The sequence below is a fragment of the Pangasianodon hypophthalmus genome, chromosome 3 (assembly GCF_027358585.1).
Source record: "Pangasianodon hypophthalmus isolate fPanHyp1 chromosome 3, fPanHyp1.pri, whole genome shotgun sequence".
Taxonomy (NCBI): Eukaryota; Metazoa; Chordata; class Actinopteri; order Siluriformes; family Pangasiidae; genus Pangasianodon; species Pangasianodon hypophthalmus.
In genome coordinates this window covers 33,207,780-33,228,620 of record NC_069712.1, presented here as the reverse complement: position 1 = coordinate 33,228,620, position 20,841 = coordinate 33,207,780, and positions in this window count along the sequence as shown.

The following is a 20,841-nucleotide window of genomic DNA, read 5'->3' as shown; positions in this document are numbered from 1 at the left end:
TAATCGATGGTAAACTGCTGTGGTGTAAAAGAAATAAAAGATGCATTGTTAAAGGAAAATAATCAACTTTTATTCCTCACCATTATACCACACGAATTTATCAAAGATTGCAACACATCATACTTTTTATCCATTTATAGTTACATTTAAATGTTGTGGAACAGCCAGGAAACAAGTTGCTGTTATAGAATATTGATCAGCACCTTCTGACCAATCAGAATCCAGAATTCAACAGCGCTGTGACTGTCTATTCCTTTAGATAAACAGCCTGCATTCTGTGTAAATATGTAACGCAGGTTAATGATGCAGGCTATTGTTTCTGCAGTGGCTTGAAAAATTCGGTTAATGAGGCAGAAAATGAAACGAGCTGCGCAATTAAGTCAAGCTGTGTACACGAGAGGAATCCTGCGACGTTTACTTCAGCAATTTCAACAACGATAAACCACGTAACTACGAATTTCTGGCTGACACGATTCACAAACTGTTAATGCTAATCTCTGTCTCTGTTGCATAGCAGAATTTTCTGGACTTTATTCAAATTTCTATGCTAATTAGAAGAAGCTAATTCAAACGTGTATTCGTAAGAGTGCGCGTAATTCAAGACGTAATTCAAACTTGTATTTGTATTCGCACTTCTGCGTATAACCATGTACAACGTGTGCCGAAACTAGCGTATTCTTCCTTTTTTTTTGCAATATCACTCTAACTCAACCAAACCAAAAATAAAACAAACTGCTTTTTGCAATTCTGTTGACATTTTCACTGTCAATCAAACACTGTGGGCGGGACTTATTGGTATGGATTACTATAAGCGAAATTAGCCGTATATCTCCAGCAGTTTTGTGTGTGTGTGTGTGTGTGTGTGTGTGGGGGAGATTGTGTGCTGAGTAATTACTATTTGCTAATGGAGTCTAATGGAAGGCTGATACACAGCGTTTTGGCGCTGATGGATGGCCGTGCGTTTCCCTTACGCTGCCAAAACGTTCAAGCGATTAGCGATGGGCTCAGGATCAGAGACCCCTGCATTGCAGCAGTCCTCACACACACACACACACACACACACACACACACACATAAACACACTCGTCTCATCAGTGACCTCTGACGAGGTGCTTTTTAACCCGTCCATCTAACGTGTGCCATTGGACAAGGACACATTAAAGAACTTCCATGAAAGACGTTCCAGGAATCCAGTCCAAAAATCCGAACCCTCAAACAAAACTATTGTCATTTCAGCACTAATCCAAAGAGCATTACTGAGATTACTCAAGAAGACATTCGTTAGAGCTGACATGAATTCAATTTTACGCAAGAGATCCAAAATACGAAACTGAAATATAGGCAGTAAAACTGGAATTTAAGGAGCTGTCTCCTTCCACACCAAGACACCACGCAGCATCATAAACGAATCGTTAATTTTCCCCGTCCTGAGGGGATTAGAGCCGGGACAAAAAAATCTATTACGCATCTTACAGATACACTCGCACCAAGTGTCATCTTTTTTTTTTTTTAGTAATAAAAGAGAAGTCTGTATGTGTTCCAAACATCATATTAACATTCGTGTTTTTGGTTTGGGACACGCCCACAGTGGACTGATGATGGTGTTTATGTGGTTTGAGTAGTGAACAGGGCGTGTGGTTTGGGACACGCCCACACGGGACTGATGAGGGCTACTGTACCAATACAGAACGATAAACAAATCGTCCAGTTGAATGAAGTCCATTACTAATTCCATTCCCTATATTAGTCCACTACTTAGTGAATAAAGCTGCAATTCAGGACGTAAGGTAAGTGCTTTATTATTAAATGATGGTCAGACTCGTACCAGGAAGAAGATACGATTGCGTTTATTTGCCACGATGTCCAACGTGCATCATGTGGTTAACGTGGACACTATAATATTCTCAGGAGGCTGCCTAAGTAGGGTTTCATTCACTCCTGATCCAGTGAACAATAAATAATATCACACACACGGATCCTCGTTTCACTCTGAGAGAGATAGAAATAGATAGAAACACAAGGAGAGAGAGAGAGAGAGAGAGAGAGAGAGAAAATGAGAGAGATAGATGAGAGACAGAGTGAGACACAAGGACAGAGAGAGAGAGACAGAATAAGAGAGAGAGAATCCAAAAGAGAGATAGAAATAGAGACACAAGGACAGAGAGAGAGAGAGAGAATGAGAGAGAGAGAGATGAGAGACAGAGTGAGACACAAGGAGAGAAGGAGAGAGAGAGAGAGAGAGAGAGAGAGAGAGAGAATGAGAGAGATAGATGAGAGACAGAGTGAGACACAAGGACAGAGAGAGAGTCCGAGAGAGAGAGAATGTGAGAGAGAGATGAGAGACAGAGTGTGAGAGAGAGATGAGAGACAGAGTGAGACACAAAGACAGATAGAGAGAGAGAGAGAGTCCGAGAGAGAAAGTCCGAGAGAGAGATAGAAATAGAGACACAAGGACAGAGAGAGAGAGAGAGAGAATGAGAGAGAGAGAGATGAGAGACAGAGTGAGACACAAGGACAGATAGAGAGAGCGAGAGAGTCCGAGAGAGAGAGAGTCCGAGAGAGAGATAGAAATAGAGACACAAGGACAGAGAGAGAGAGAGAATGAGAGAGAGAGATGAGAGACAGAGTGAGACACAAGGACAGATAGAGAGAGCGAGAGAGTCCGAGAGAGAGAGAGTCCGAGAGAGAGATAGAAATAGAGACACAAGGACAGAGAGAGAGAGAGAGAATGAGAGAGAGAGATGAGAGACAGAGTGAGACACAAGGACAGATAGAGAGAGCGAGAGAGTCCGAGAGAGAGAGAGTCCGAGAGAGAGATAGAAATAGAGACACAAGGACAGAGAGAGAGAGAGAATGAGAGAGAGAGATGAGAGACAGAGTGAGACACAAGGACAGATAGAGAGAGAGAGAGAGTCCGAGAGAGAGAGTCAGAGAGCGCAGAGAACGACGCATTTAACAAATGCTCGAAAGAGAGATTTTTTTTATTAGAGCCATAAAAAGGAAACACAAGATACAGAGAGAGAGAGAGAGAGAAAGCAAGACAAAGTGAGAAAGAAAGAGAGAGAGAGAGAGAGAGAGAGGAACAGAAAGTCAATGAGAGAATAGATCTGAGGATTTGATGAATACAGCAATAAGCAGGTGAACAGAATAAACGCTGCTGACGTCGACAAACACCTCAAGAGTTGTGTGTGTGTGTGTTTTTAAACATTTTTATCATCTCTCTTTCTTTTCTTTATCAGAACCTTTGAGAACAGAATTAAACTCCTGAATGAGTGCAAAACTTCAGCACAGCGATAAAAATACGTAACTACGCATTAAATCGAACTAATAAAGCAAATATCTGTGCATTTCTCTATAAATTCTCTATAAAGCTGTGAACTTTCATCGTTAAATTCAGTCAGAGATGAATCTCAGTCCTGAAACGAGTTAATAATGATGTGACTTTGTGGTTAAAGTGCAGAGGGTCCTCCACTTTTCAACTCCTTCTTCGCCTTCTTACACATTTCCAAAAATTCCCAAATTGGAATCCCCTTCACACGAGATCATGTGAACAATGTTATGCCTTGTGAACTAAACACACGTGACATCATGTGAACAATGTGTGATTACACATGAAAAAAAAAAATGAATCGTGTGTAAAAAAAAAAAATTCTGTGAATCGTGTGTAAAGGATCAGGTGTGAAAAATGAATCGTGTAAAATAAATAAATGTGTAAAAAAAAAAAAAAACACATGAAAATACATGAACCATGTGTAAAAAAAACATCATGTGAAAATGAATAAATCATCTGTGAGGAATCACGTGAAATAAATGAATCATGTAAAGAATCACATGAAAATAAATGAATCATGTGTAAGGAATCAAATAATGAAATGTGAAAATAAATGAATCATGCGTAAGGAATCACATGTGAAAATAAATGAATCGTGTAAGGAATCATATGACAATAAATGAATCGTGTATAAAGAATCTGAAATAAATTCTGAAAATAAATTAATCATGTAAAGAATTATATGTGAAAGTAATTGAATCATGTAAAAGTTGCATGTGAAAAATGAATTATGTAGAAAAAAAAAAAAGCCAAACACTTGTGAAAATAAAAGCATGCACTACACGTGACATACGTGTGAAACAAAACAAGAGTCTAAAAACCACGTGTGTAAAGTTCACATATGAATCATATGATTATTCACATGTGAAGGTCACGTGACTTCTCACATGCTAAGGGAAGCCTCTGATGTGACACGGAGGATATTTTATTTTAAAATTTATTTTTAATAAGACGTGGGTGACACAATTAATATACTGAGGGGGCGAGTTAATATTTCGACATCTTAAGTCATGGCCACGAATTTAACTTTTTTTTTAATGAGGCAGGAAGTAGAGGAAGCAGGAAGTAGCTGGAAAAGTTGTTGTTGTTGGTTCTGCTGTAATGATTGCAGAAACCGAGTTTGCCTAAATGACATGTTTTAAACATTAGATGTCTGTGTGAATTAGATCTGCTGCTGTTTGCATAAATTTAACAAAACCTGTAAGCCTGCTCACACAACACACACACACACACACACACCTACCTCATCTTCTGGAATTTTTCCAATCTCTGTGGATTTATTCAGAGAATCCTGATAATCCAGCTGCTCGGAGTCTGGTCATGTTTCTAATCATGCGGCGCGTCTGTGCGTTAAAATCTTCATTCAGATGCGGCTTCAAGAATGACTTCTGGAGCTTTCCTTTGTGTGTGTGTGTGTGTGTGTGTGTGTGCAATCAAGAGCTCATCAGGACAAACACATGTTCCTGATTGCATTAATCACACCTGAGACAGTATTGGAAGGTGAGAACAGGACAGGAGCGTGGAATGTTCTAGCAAATAAATAAATGAATAAATAAATAACCACAGGTTCCAAACCCTGTTCCTGGAGAACCCCACTGTCTTGCACATTAGTGTTTTCCCTGCTGTAGAACTCTACATTCTGATGACCAGAGTGAAGTGACACAAATCCACATCAGACCAAAGTGACATGAATGTGAACGATGAGATCTTCGTAAAGACTTCGTAAAGACTCTGTGGCTTTTAGTAAACACACATGCGCATAAGCAACATGGAAAACAGCAACAGAGACAGCGGTGATTATCTTCAGTGTAAGAACGAGGAAATCGGTGGTTTATTTGGTATTTGGCGGATCGATTCAAGTTAAACTAGAGGGAACCAAACCCGAGTCGTGTTCCAAACAGTTCTCCAAGAAACATTGTTTTGCGGTTTTCATTAAAGACAGATTTGCGTCACGTTGTCTGATCTGATTATTTGAATCAGGAGTGTTCAGAGCAGGGAAAGCTCTAACGTGAAGAACAGGAGGTTCTCCAGCACCAGAGATGGAATCTGTGAACTAAATCAAAGCCACTGTAGATGTTCTTCACATCAAGCTACCTGTCCGAGTCACAGGTTCCCAGCCCCGGTCCTGAACACCAGCGAGGTTCAGGGTTAAGATAACGTCAGATAACTTATGTCATGTGATTGAACTTAAGCCCCGCCCTTGTTGACCCACAGACATCCAGGTCAGTCAGGATGTGAGATGATGCTGATAAATCAGCACACACTGACACACACCGACGTCTAACGGAGAATAAAATAATGAAGCAGTTCATGGAATAACTGACCGTGGAGTAACAGCACAAAGAACAAATCTCACACTGTACATCACTACACACACTGTCTGTCTGCCTCTCTGTCTGTCTGCCTCTCTGTTTTTCTATCTATCTATCTATCTATCTGTCTTTCTGTCTCTCTGCCTGTCTGTCTCTCTGTTTTTCTATCTATCTATCTATCTATCTATCTATCTATCTATTAGTCTGTCTGTCTGTCTCTCTGCCTATCTGTCTGTCTGTCTCTCTGTCTGTCTGTCTCTCTGCCTGTCTGTCTGTCTGTCTGTCTGTCTGTCTGTCTGTCTGTCTTGTTTGTTTTTTCCCTCAGTCTGTCTGCCTCTATCTCTACCCGTCTGTCAAATTCAAATTCCATAAAGCTTTATTGGCATGACTGTGGTACAGTATTGCCAAAGCACTGGCCATGAAATAAACAAATAAATACTCTGTACATAAATAAATGAACAGATAAATCAACAGTGAAGTCTTATAAATATATATAACAAGAAAATGATGATGTTAAGACAAGGTTAAATGTTTGTACACCCACTCAAACACTTGGAAGTGTGAGAATGTGACTGACTTTAGATTTGTCCGTCTCGATTTGTCTCTCTGAGCTGGTGGCAAGCTGCTCCGTATCTAACTGCTGTTAGGATCAGGTTTGAGTTTTCAATTTTTCTTGATTTGGAAGTGCCATAAAATTTAGTATTATTTTTTCAGATTTTGTTAAGTAGACCGATCGAATGTTTCCGTAATGGACACGTTCCTCTGTTTCCACTGCTTTCTGCACGCACAGGGAGCACAGTGTCTCCTCTCACTGCAGCCATCTCTCTCTCTCTCTCTCTCTCTCTCTCTCTCCCTCTCTCTCTGACTCTGTCTCCCTCCCTCCCTCCCTCTCTCTCTCTCTCTCTCTGTCTCTCTCTCTCCCTCTCTCTCTGACTCTGTCTCCCTCCCTCCCTCCCTCTCTCTCTCTCTCTCTCTGTCTCTCTGTCTCCCTCTCTCTCTCTCTCTCTCTCTCCCTCTCTCTCTCTCTCTCTCTCTCTCTCTGACTCTGTCTCCCTCTCTCCCTCTCTCTCTCTCTGTCTCTCTGACTCTCTCTTCCTCTCTCTCTCTCTCTCTCTGACTCTGTCTCCCTCCCCCTCTCTCTCTCTCTCTCTCTCTCTCTGACTCTGTCTCCCTCTCTCTCTCTCTCTCTCTCTCTGACTCTGTCTCCCTCTCTCTCTCTCTCTCTCTCTCTCTCTCTCTCTCTCTCTGTCTCTCTCTCTGTCTCTCTGACTCTGTCTCCCTCCCTCTCTCTCTCTCTCTTTCTCTCTCTCTCTCTCTCTGTATTCCACTGTCTCTCTCTCTCTCTCTCTCTCCCTCTCTCTCTCTTCCTCTCTCTCCCTCTCTCTCTGTCTCTCTCTCTGTATTCCGCTGTCTTTCTCTCTCTCTCCCTCTCTCTCTGTCTCTGTCTCTCTCTCTCTCTGTCTCTGTCTCTCTCTCTCTCTGTCTCTTTCTCTGGCGGCGTCTTTCAATGGCCAGAGGCGTGCTCGCTGAGTCTGTACTTGGTCAGTGTCTTCCTGACTTATGATCTCTCACAGAACTGTCTCTCACTATATAGTGACAAAGTGAAAAAAGGAATAGAAAGAGGTATCCGGAAAGAATCAAAGAAATTAAGAACAAAACAGAGAGAGCAAGAAATGAGAGAGTGATAGAGGAAGAAAGGAAGAGACAGAGAGAAAGACAGATAGAATAGCGGTAAAGATAAAAGGAGATACACATACAGAAAGAAACAGCGATGAAAGAAAGAGGTGGACGGAAAAAGATGAAGAGAGGAGAGAGGAGAGGAAGAGAGAACAAATCAGAAGGTAGAGAAACAAGGAGAGAAAATGACGAAGAAAAGCGAGTGAGAAAAAGAAAGATAGAGAAGGAAATGTGTGTCAACTTCTAACTATGCAGGTCACACACTCTCCCTAACACACACACAACCACAATATATATTTGAGTTACCACACACACACACACACACACACACCCCATATGTTGACTGCCGGTTGATACACACCTCCAGGTAAAAGTGCACACTGTGGGTTAATTTCACACCTCATTACACACACACACACAAACACACACACACGTCCTCTGGGTGACAAAAAGATTAAAGATGATGCTAAAAGTTACTTAAAGGGACAGATGTGTTCGACATTCTCTCTCTCTCTCTCTCTCTCTCCTATGGAGCTAATGTGGCTAACACAGTATGGAAGCTTATAGCCACCAGTTTAGCATCATACATGATGTATTTACAGCATCATTGTTTGAACCTGTGAGGTGTGTAATGAAGTGTGTGTGGCTGCTTTGACACGTGAGCTACAGAGGAAGGAAAATTTGTGCAGGATGAGCGAGTCTGTCGATGTGCAGGGATCGTTGTGTGTGTGTGTGTGTGTGTGTGTGTGCGTTCAGGAGACAAGAACAGCATTACTCTACCATATTCTCTGTAATTCCTGTCCTGAGAGAAGCAACCTAGCTAGCTTGTTAGCTGTTTATATTTTGCTGAGGTAATGTCTACTGCCCCTCCCCCACTTCTAACACCAGCTAGCTTGTTTAATAGCAAGCAGAGGGAAGCTAACCAGCTTTAGCGAACAGTTACGCAAATTTTCAACAGTCAAAAATTTTTTTTAGTTCACTTCAATCTGACACAATATACTGTGATATCACACGACCTTTGTAACGTAAGCTTTCCGCTAGCCGTAAAAGCCTAGATTAGCGCTTTGGTTCCCGTTTTTGTCCAGGGATGTGTGGGCGGAGCTAGAAATACTGCAGATCACTGATTGGTCACGGAATTGTCCTGATGATAATAATAATAATAATAATACTAATAATAATAATAATAATAATAATAATAATAACAATGTCTCTGAAAACAGGAAACACAAACATTTCTGTGTGTATAGTTCCATACTTTCTCCCTGTGTCCACGCAGGAGTTCTCCGGGTTCTCCGGTTTCCTCCCACTTCCGAAAGAACACACCGCTACGTGGATGGGCTACGCTAAATTGACCCTACATGTGAATGTGTGTATGCATGGCACCTTGCAATGGACTGGCGTCCCAGCCAGGATGTTCCCATCTCACCTCCAGTGTTCCCCTGATAGCTTCCGGATCCAATCCCAATCCCAAACCGCTTCCTGTTTACTTTATTCACTACTTAGGGCACAACTTGATGTCACTGTACACCTTTGCACTATATCTTTGATAGAACACACAGAATATGCACGGCATGGTTTTTTTTTTGTTGGTGGTGGTGCTGCATTTTATCATCAATCGACAAAATTTCGAACTGCATATTCTTTTTTGCTTTATCGGATACTGAAGTATTGGCACCCTTGGCTTTGTGTGGGTCAGTTGTTCAGAAATGGACTGAGGTTAACGTGTGTTACTGACTCACCTTTCACAACGTTTCCCTTGACTGTTCACTCAGGGATGAGTGTGTCACACATGTCACACCTCCGGCTCTTTCTGATGATCTCCTACGTACTACATTGTGTCTCGCTCTGCTCTTTCACACACACTCACACACTCCTCAGGGGGGCGTGAGAAGGAAAACACAGCGTCCTCTGTGTGTCTCTGTTATATTGAACTCTGGATGAACTTGTTATCTGATGGAGAGAACGTCTTCATGCGCGTCTTCAGCTACGTGACCTGATAGCAAAGATTCGGCACTCTGCCTCCTAATCGGATTGGAAGCTCATCCATTCATCACTGACGCCTGGAAAATTTAAGACAAAAATAAGTCCTTGGGTGTGCGTTTCATGTAGGCAGGTATCAATACTTGGTACAACACATCACAATGTTCGACTGTCTTTGGAGATATTTTATAAAATACCAAAACACAGTTGGAGAGAGCCAAAAGTGCTGCGTGAGATTCAGACAGGAGACACAGGATCCTTATTTCAGACAAATTTCTGGACAGACGTGTCCTTACCTGCTGAGATTCCTTCTAGTAAAAATGCTCCAGTAGACATGAAGTTATTTCAATTTATTTTCAGAAATCGCTTACTACCATAGCTATGCAATCTCAGTATTCCATACATGTGAGTATTCCATACTCTTCAGTAATCCTTACACTTCACTATTCCCCATACATTTCAGTATTATATGCACTCTTCAGTATTCCTTACACTTCAGTATTCCATACTCTTCAGTACGGTTCAGTATTCCATGTACACCTGTAAATTCTGCAAAATTCATTATTATTTATACCTTGATATTCTGTACACTTCAGTTTACTGTACTCCGTATTCAGTACACAGCAGTTTTCTGTGTACATCAGTATCCCGTACACTTCACTATTCCATACAATTCAGTTTTGCCTAGACCCTTCAGCAGTCCGTACGCGTCAGCATTCCGTACACTTCACCATTCCGCACACATCAGTATTATATGTAGACTTCAGTATTAGGAACACTTCAGCATTCCATACACTTCAGTATTCCCTATACACCTCATTACTCCCTGTATACCTCTGTATTACATGTACTCTTCAGTATTCCGTAAAATTCATTATTAACACCTCGATATTCCAAACATTTCAGTATTCAGAACACTTCAGTATTTTTGTACACTTTACTATCCTGTACAATTCAGCTTTCCCTAGACATTTCAGTATTCCATACACGTCAACTTTCCCTAGACTCCAGTATTCCCTCCACTTCATCATTCCTTATTCCTCAGTATTATATATATTCACTTCACTATTCCATACACTTGGCATTTTCCTGCATAAAACAGGACAGAACACACTGCTAATAAGCGGAGGATTAAAACACGTCAGCTTCTGAGATCTGTCACGAAGTGTCACGCAGGAAGACGGCTCTAAAAATAATGCGCAGTTTGAACGCTGTCAGCAAAAAGAAACACAGGGAGCGCCGGAGAGAGGCCGAGGAGCCGTGGCCAGTTAATGATCTTTATTTTTGGGCAACGGTGCCAATCTGGCTCCGAGTCTCCGTTTTCCTGGGGAGAGCAGTAACAAGGTCTTCGTCCAAACGGTTTCCTCTGTGTGTGTGTGTGTGTGTGTGTGTGTGAGAGAGAGAGAGAGAGCATATATATATATATATATATATATATATATATATATATATATATATATATATACACATACATGAGCTCCTTGTGATAAATGTAATACAGTCACGTCTTTAGATGGCAGCCTGAAGTCACCGCCGTTACAAAAAAACTCTCTTGCCAGATATTGGGTCTCATCTCCATAATGAAGGTGTTACTGGGTTTAAACGTTTCCATTAAACCTTCAGGCTGCAAGTATTCCGCACTTTTCAGTCTTCTGTACACTTTAATATTCTGTACACTTCACTATTCCCTACACCTCAGTATTCAGTACACTTTATTGTTCCATATGCCTCAGTATTCAGTACACCTCAGTATTCACTACACCTCACTGTTCCTTACACCTCAGTATTCAGTACACTTTACCGTTCCATATGCCTCAGTATTCCTTACGCCTCAGTATTCCGTAAACGACAGTATTCTGTACACCTCAATATTCCGTACGCATCAGTATTCCGTACGCATCAGTATTCAGTACACCTCAGCGTTCCTTACACCTCAGTATTACGTACGCCTCAGTATTACGTACGCCTCAGTATTACGTACACCTCAGCGTTCCTTACACCTCAGTATTACGTACGCCTCAGTATTACGTACACCTCAGCGTTCCTTACACCTCAGTATTACGTACACCTCAGCATTCCTTACGCCTCAGTATTACGTACGCCTCAGTATTACGTACGCCTCAGTATTACGTACACCTCAGTATTACGTACGCCTCAGTATTCAGTACACCTCAGCGTTCCTTACGCCTCAGTATTACGTACGCCTCAGTATTACGTACACCTCAGTATTACGTACGCCTCAGTATTCAGTACACCTCAGCGTTCCTTACGCCTCAGTATTACGTACGCCTCAGTATTACGTACGCCTCAGTATTCAGTACACCTCAGCGTTCCTTAGGCCTCAGTATTACGTACGCCTCAGTATTACGTACGCCTCAGTATTCAGTACACCTCAGCGTTTCTTACGCCTCAGTATTACGTACGCCTCAGTATTACGTACGCCTCAGTATTCAGTACACCTCAGCGTTCCTTACGCCTCAGTATTACGTACGCCTCAGTATTACGTACGCCTCAGTATTCAGTACACCTCAGCGTTCCTTACGCCTCAGTATTACGTACGCCTCAGTATTCAGTACACCTCAGCGTTCCTTACGCCTCAGTATTACGTACGCCTCAGTATTACGTACACCTCAGTATTACGTACGCCTCAGTATTCAGTACACCTCAGCGTTCCTTACGCCTCAGTATTACGTACGCCTCAGTATTACGTACGCCTCAGTATTCAGTACACCTCAGCGTTCCTTACGCCTCAGTATTACGTACGCCTCAGTATTCAGTACACCTCAGCGTTCCTTACGCCTCAGTATTACGTACGCCTCAGTATTACGTACGCCTCAGTATTCAGTACACCTCAGCGTTTCTTACGCCTCAGTATTACGTACGCCTCAGTATTCAGTACACCTCAGCGTTTCTTACGCCTCAGTATTACGTACGCCTCAGTATTCAGTATACCTCAGCGTTCCTTACGCCTCAGTATTACGTACGCCTCATTATTACGTACACCTCAGCGTTCCTTACACCTCAGTATTACGTACGCCTCAGTATTACGTACGCCTCAGTATTCAGTACACCTCAGCGTTCCTTACGCCTCAGTATTACGTACGCCTCAGTATTCAGTACACCTCAGCGTTCCTTACGCCTCAGTATTACGTACGCCTCAGTATTCAGTACACCTCAGCGTTCCTTACGCCTCAGTATTACGTACACTTCAGTATTCAGTACACTTCAGTATTCTGTACACCTCACCATTCCTTACACCTCACCGTTCCTTACGCATCAGTATTACGTACGCTTCAGTATTCAGTACACCTCAGCGTTCCTTACGCCTCAGTATTACGCACACTTCAGTATTTTGTACACCTCAGCGTTCCTTACACCTCACCGTTCCTTACACCTCACCGTTCCTTACACCTCAGTATTCCATACGCCTCAGTATTCTGTACGCCTCAGTATTCAGTACACCTCAGCGTTCCTTACGCCTCAGTATTACGTACGCCTCAGTATTCAGTACACCTCAGCGTTCCTTACGCCTCAGTATTACGTACGCCTCAGTATTACGTACGCCTCAGTATTCAGTACACCTCAGCGTTCCTTACGCCTCAGTATTACGTACGCCTCAGTATTACGTACGCCTCAGTATTCAGTACACCTCAGCGTTCCTTACGCCTCAGTATTACGTACACTTCAGTATTCAGTACACTTCAGTATTCTGTACACCTCACCATTCCTTACACCTCACCGTTCCTTACGCATCAGTATTACGTACGCTTCAGTATTCAGTACACCTCACCGTTCCTTACGCATCAGTATTACGTACGCTTCAGTATTCAGTACACCTCAGCGTTCCTTACGCCTCAATATTACGCACACTTCAGTATTTTGTACACCTCACCATTCCTTACACCTCAGTATTCCATACGCCTCAGTATTCTGTACGCCTCAGTATTACGTACACCTCAGCGTTCCTTACACCTCAGTATTACGTACGCCTCAGTATTCAGTACACTTCAGTATTCTGTACACCTCACCGTTCCATACACCTCAGTATTCCGTACACCTCAGTATTCCGTAAACTACAGTATTCTGTACACCTCAATATTTCATACGCATCAGTATTCCGTACGCATCAGTATTCAGTAAACCTCACCGTTCCTTACACCTCAGTATTACGTACGCCTCAGTATTCCGTACACTTCAGTATTCTGTACACCTCACCATTCCTTACACCTCACCGTTCCTTACACCTCAGTATTCTGTATGCCTCAGTATTCCGTATGCCTCAGTTTTACGCACGCCTCAGTATTACGTACGCCTCAGTATTCAGTACACCTCACCGTTCCTTACACCTCAGTATTACGTACGCCTCAGTATTCCGTACGCCTCAGTATTCAGTACACTTCAGTATTCTGTACACCTCACCATTCCTTACACCTCACCGTTCCTTATGCCTCAGTATTACGTACGCCTCAGTATTCAGTACACTTCAGTATTCCATACACCTCAGTATTCCGTACACCTCAATATTCCGTACACTTCACTATTCCATACACCTCAGTATTCAGAGCATTTCAGGATTTCTTACACCTAAGTATTGTATGTAAACCTCGGTATTCTGTACATTTCACTATTCCTTTCTACCTAGTATTCAATACGCGTCAGGATTTCATACGCCTCAGGATTCAGTACACTTCAGGATTTCATACGCCTCAGTATTATATGTACACTTCAGTATTCCACACACTTCCCTATTCTGTGCACTTCAGTACACTTCAGTACTCCGTTCTATCTAGTATTTAGTACACCTCAGCATTTCCTACACCTCAGTATTATATGTACACTTCAGTACTCCGTACACATCAGTATTCTGTACACTTGAGCTTTCCGCACTCTTCGGTATTCCATATGGCTCAGTATTATTTGTACACATCAATATTCTGTACACGTCACTTTTCCATACACTGCACTGTTTCTTTCACTTCATTATTCCGTACACTTGAGTATACCGAATACTGAAATGGAAAATGGAAAACTCAAGTGTACGGAATAGTGAAGTGTATTCCAGCTCAGTGTTCCCTACCCCTCATGTGTCTGGCTGAGGTCGCCAGATGTTCCCTCTCTCACGTCCATAATGAAGGTGTTACTGGATTTAAACAGTTCCTTTAAATCAAACAGGGGTTAATTAGATGCTTATGTGCTGAGCGCCACAAAACTGGCTTGCAGTGTGATTTCCTGTTTTTACAGAGCGAGCAAAGCGGTGTTCCGGCTCTGCGCCGGTGACCGAAAAGTTATGAGCTGGAATCCGACGACTGCCAGAGAGGCGTTCCTGGAAGCACTTGGTGCATTTAACTGGAAATTTGTGCTTTTGACACACACGTTCAAGTGTTTAAGAGTCAGCAGAACACTGTTATCAGAAAAACGTACGCTAAATAACTTCTTGCTGTTAGTAAAAATGAGGCTAGCGATTGTGACAGCAAGCACGTACACATGGCGATGATGGAAATGACACAATATCAACATTTCCCTCAGATGTGCTGGTAAATTACTGAGAAAAATACACTGTAATTACACTGTGCACCAATGCTAACTCATTGTACCATAGTGAGAAACACCAACATTAAGTAACGACTCATAACATGTCAGTTTCAAGAGCCAGAACAGTTGGACACTTTGTAAAAATCCATTATCAAAATCCAAAAACAAAATTCTCACATCGTAAAAGAACTCTTTGGTCGTGAGTTGAGCTCGGCAGATTAAAGTCTCAGAGTGTGAGCGCTGCTGTTACGACGCTCGTCTAAAATCCACCAATAGGAGGACAGCAAACTCACGGGACAGCTACAGACACAGTAGCGTCGATGGAAAAACATAAAAACGTTAAAAACTCCTTATCACCTCAAGCTCACTCTGAAGAACTCTGAAGAACTCTGAAGAACGTTTGTGTTATTTTCTGAACGAGCGGATTTCCGGATCACGCCGATTGATGATGTAAACATAACCTAGACGTTTTCTTTCATCGCAGGTCTATCGTTACAGGATCTTCATTGTATATCCTGACATGGAGAGAACACACGCTATCACACAGTCTGTTACGGAATTCAAACAAGATTTTATTACGATCTCGTACAGTGTGGCGAGGAATAAAGTTAAAAGAGAACTGAAATCGTACAGTCTAAAACCAGGTTATAATTCGGGTAAATAAATATAAACGCTAGTTCGACATTTTTACATACACTCATTGCCCATTTTATCAGCTCTGTCTTCCACAGAGATCACTTTACAGGTGTACATTTATTCACTGCAGCCTATCTGTTGCGCTTCACAAAGTATTGGCACCCTTCTGCCCCATCCATCACTAAAAAGGGGCCTGAATGATCAATGGTGTGAACTGAAAGTAACATGAACCCAGACAGAATTTCAGTCTTCGGATAAAAGCGTCTTGCCACATGAATAAAAAAAAAAAGCAAATGGACATAAATGAGGTGAAATGAGGTCATCACCTTAAATGATCAACTTAAAAATCACACCAGTATTGATTTTCCATTCGCACACCACTTTGCGGTTGGCCAAAAAACAAACAAACAAACAAAAAAAACACTGCACGCAAAATCTTTTTTTTTTTTTTTTTTTTTTTTTTTTTTTTTTTTTTTTTAAAACTATCAATGCTTCATACTTTGTGACGTCCAATGTCACCAGCGTGCGGATTTTACAAATCAATAATCCTCATGAACGTCGTCTCAGTGCTGAGTGACCTCATGAGTTCATAGCAGAATGGTGCGTTTACGTAAATATTCCGGAAATTCCAACCATGCCTGGAAATGTGAATATCGTGCAGGAAGACGCAGAGCCAAAAACTCACCAATGAGCCATGTTTACTGCTAATGAGGTGCTAACTATAGAGTAAGACACGCCTCCGGGGGCGGGGCATGTACATTCTAGAGATCATTTAATTGGACGAATACAAGACTAGTATAGCCAGAGTCATCGAAATAATTGTAATCATTTTTCCAGAAGTGACAAACTATAAAATTAAAACTAAACAAAACTATTTGTTTACATTTTTTTCTAGATAAACTGTCGTAATAAAAGGGAACAGAAAGTACCAGGACACGTCTGATTGCACTTTTTTTTTTAATATAAAAGCTTAATTTTAAAACTATTTATTTCTAAGACTAAAGATTTTAATTTTTTAATCTTTCCCTCAGCATGTGTGTGTGTGTGTGTGTGTGTGTGAGAACAACTTTATAGATTAATATTGTAAAACGTTATAATGACCACCATGAGAGCATAAAGACGTCATTAAGGTTACTCTGTAGATTCTAAAATAATTTTATAAAGATATAGTTTTGAATTGTTGTTGTTTTTTTAGCTATTAATATTTATTAGAATTTAAGATATTTTTTGGTAATTAATTAACATGTAATTGCAATAACTGTTTAGAAACATGGCGGTGTGATGGAGTGGAGCTACTGTTACCACGCCGCACTCTATTCCTCTTATACTACAGCGATTTTCCAACCATTACAATGTTTTATTTGCTAAAGAAGCATAAACTCCTCTGTCCCGAAGACATTGGAAAACTTAAAGTTACAGCGTTTACAAAGCGCTGACGCTGGAGACTCCTTCCATAAACAATAAATATTAACATTAACAAATATTAACACTGTCTCTTTACAGAAAACTTCACCATAACAATGACATATAAAAAAAAAAAAAAAAAAATCCGTTTATATGGAGCGCCCGCCGTACACATCCCTGTGAACATGCCGTTACTATAGAAACGATAACGCATCAGAACAAGCTGCACTGCTGTCAGAGAAACTTAAATAGCTCACATGCTGATTTTTCAGAAAGCTAAATGAATAATGGATTCTCCAAATATTGATAAATGATTTAATATAAATAGTTTTTTTTAATGTAACCCTAAACATCTCGTTTAAACGTGATTGTTTTCTTATTAAAATCCCACAACGTTCCCATGTCTGAGGATCTGATGCTGCAGAGACGCTTACAGACTCTCAGCACGTCGAAAACTCATTTATTAGCATCACTCATTTTCAGAGTGCAAACACGAGCTAGGTTTAAAATGATAAATTATTCCATCAGGAGACAAGGGAGGCGTTGGACTCATCATCATCATACGACTGGAAGGTCAAAGTACTGAATGATGGTTGAGATTGCGGCTCAGTTTCACTCTTCACTCTGTAAAACATCTTAATTTATTTATTTTTTACTGTGTATAATAAACTAGTCCTCTCTTTCCACACACTAAAGCATGCTAATTCACAATTCCCTCAGTGTAAAACAAGCTAATCCTTTCTGCGTCCATGTAAATCAAGCTAATTCTCCCTGTTTATGCTGGAAAATATGCTTATGTTGCCCTTTTACATTTTAAAACATGCTAATTCATATCTCTTTATGCTGTAAAACATGCTAATTCTCTATCTTCACATATTAAAACAACATTTATCGTATTATTAGGATATGCTAATTCTCTCTTTTCAAGTAGTAAAATATGCTAATCCGCATTTTGACAGTGTTTAAACAACTTAATCCTTCCTGTGTAAATGGTAAACATGCTAATTCTCACTGCTCACTGCATAATCCGTGCCAATTCACCATCCTAATTCATTTTTTGTACTGTGTAGGATATGCTAATTCTCTCTCTTCATGTAGAAAAACGTGCTAATTCACATTTTCACAGTGTAAAACGAGCTAATCTCCTTTGGTCTACATGCTAAAACTCTACTTTATTATGCTGTAAAATATCATAATTCTTCCTGTTCACAGCATAAAACATAATATTTGTTCTACACTGTGTACTCTTTACACTGTAAAATATGCTAATATTCCCAACCCATATCATCAAACTTGCTAATTCATCTTTTCATACCTCATAGGATATCCGCTAATCTGTTCTCTTAAAGCATGTAGTAAAACATGCTAATTCACATTTTCATAGAGTAAACTTTTCTGTATACATGCTAATTCTTCCTGTTGATGTAGTACAATGTTATAATTTTCTCATTTTATGTATTAAAGTATCATTTTTCATAGGATAAAGCATGCTAATTCTCCTTGGCCACATCATAAACTGTGCTATTTCATCGTGTTTAGGACACACAGTATGCTAATTCTTCATATTTACAGTGCTAATTCATCGTTTTTAGGACGCACAGTATGCTAATCCTTCATATCTACAGTGCTAAGTCGTCGTTTTTAGGACACACAGTACGCTAATCCCTCATGTTTACAGTGCTAATTCGTCATGTTTAGGACACACAGTACGCTAATCCCTCATGTTTACAGTGCTAATTCATCATGTTTAGGACACACAGTACGCTAATCCCTCATGTTTACAGTGCTAATTTGTCGTGTTTAGGACACACAGTACGCTAATCCCTCATGTTTACAGTGCTAATTCGTCGTGTTTAGGACACACAGTACGCTAATCCCTCATGTTTACAGTGCTAATTTGTCGTGTTTAGGACACACAGTACGCTAATCCCTCATGTTTACAGTGCTAATTCGTCATGTTTAGGACACACAGTACGCTAATCCCTCATGTTTACAGTGCTAATTCATCGTGTTTAGGACACACAGTACGCTAATCCCTCATGTTTACAGTGCTAATTTGTCGTGTTTAGGACACACAGTACGCTAATCCCTCATGTTTACAGTGCTAATTCATCATGTTTAGGACACACAGTACACTAATCCCTCATGTTTACAGTGCTAATTCATCATGTTTAGGACACACAGTACGCTAATCCCTCATGTTTACAGTGCTAATTCGTTGTGTTTAGGACACACAGTACGCTAATCCCTCATGTTTACAGTGCTAATTCATCATGTTTAGGACACACAGTACACTAATCCCTCATGTTTACAGTGCTAATTCGTCATGTTTAGGACACACAGTACGCTAATCCCTCATATTTACAGTGCTAATTCGTCGTGTTTAGGACACACAGTATGCTAATCCCTCATGTTTACAGTGCTAATTCGTCGTGTTTAGGACACACAGTATGCTAATCCTTCATATTTACAGTGTTAATTCATCACTTTGCCTGACGGAAAGCTAGTTCTGGGACTGGGTTTAAAAATCGAGCTGTTCTCTAAGTGCTGTTCTTTTATTCCGGCAGTGATGAGGTGTAATGTCACTTTCACACCTCGTCAAACCCAAACACGCTCGCTCACTTGTGGATTATTATTCGTTCCTCGTAAAAAACATATTTAGCTTAATCACATCAGCGATTAACCCGCATGTAGTTAACGTCCGGAGTAATGAACCACAAAAAACACGTCTTTTCAGGTAATAACGTGAAGGTTAATTAGAATTATACAATTGAGTTCTGATTATTCTACGTGTTCAAGAACATTGATAATTTAAGGCATCTTTCGGGTTTTAAAGACCGTTAATACGTCAAAACTTTTTTTTCTTATGTAGTGCACTAGTTAGGGAGTTTTGCTTATAAAAGGAATAAGGAGTCAGAAGCCACTTTTCCTGACACGAAACTGAGGTAAATATATACATATAACTGTCACATGACCATAATTACTGATGATGTCATCAGTCTGATTCGCCTGCACCGACTTAGGAAGGATTCTGAGGCAGGAAATCGTAGAGGAAGCAGTAATTTACAGCTAGCGTACGTCAGCTTTAACACCGAGATGTTTCTCAGACGTTTCGCTTTACTGGAGTGAAGTTTTGAGGAAAACAGACTTTAAAAAAAAAAGAGAAACAATACAAACTTCTACATTTATGTGCTCGTGACTCCTGTCACATCCTCGACACTCCATTCTCAGCTAGCGACGGGAGACGCTAGCCAATTTCCCACGTGTGAGATGGGATTGACACGATGTGTGTGTGTGTGTGTGTGTGTCAGAAGGACAAAATCAGTAACCGTCCCAGAAACACTAACACTGTCACCATTTTAGATCCAACATAACAGTGTAGTTGATTAGCATCTTCATTCATTAAAAAAATAATAATAAATTAGTCGCACTTGCTGTGATTTTCCTTAACCTTCAAAAAATTTTACTCTTTACGCCATAAAATATGCTAATATTCACAGTATTAACCATGCTAACTCGTCTTTCTTCACTGCACAGAACATGCTAATCCTCACTTTTCATTTTGTAAAGCATGCTAATCCACATTTTCAAAGGATAAAACTAATAATTTCTGTATACGGAATGCTAGTTGTAAAATATGCTAACTCATCTTTGTAGATCATGCTAATCTTCTCTCTGTCTGTCCATGATTGAAATATTGAAATATAATTGCCTCCTTACTGTATAAACCATGCTAATTCTCATTGCTCATATCATAAAGCATGCTAGTTTGCCTATTTACAAGCTAATCTTCTCTCTTTTCACGTAGTAAAACACGCTAGTTCATGGTTTCACGATGTAAAATGAGAGTCTTTTCTGTGTACGCTGTGTAAACCATGCTAATTCTCCCAATTCAGGCCGTAAAATATGCTAATGATCCACTTTAACAGTGTAAAACATGCTAATTTGCCACTTTTCGTAGCATAAACA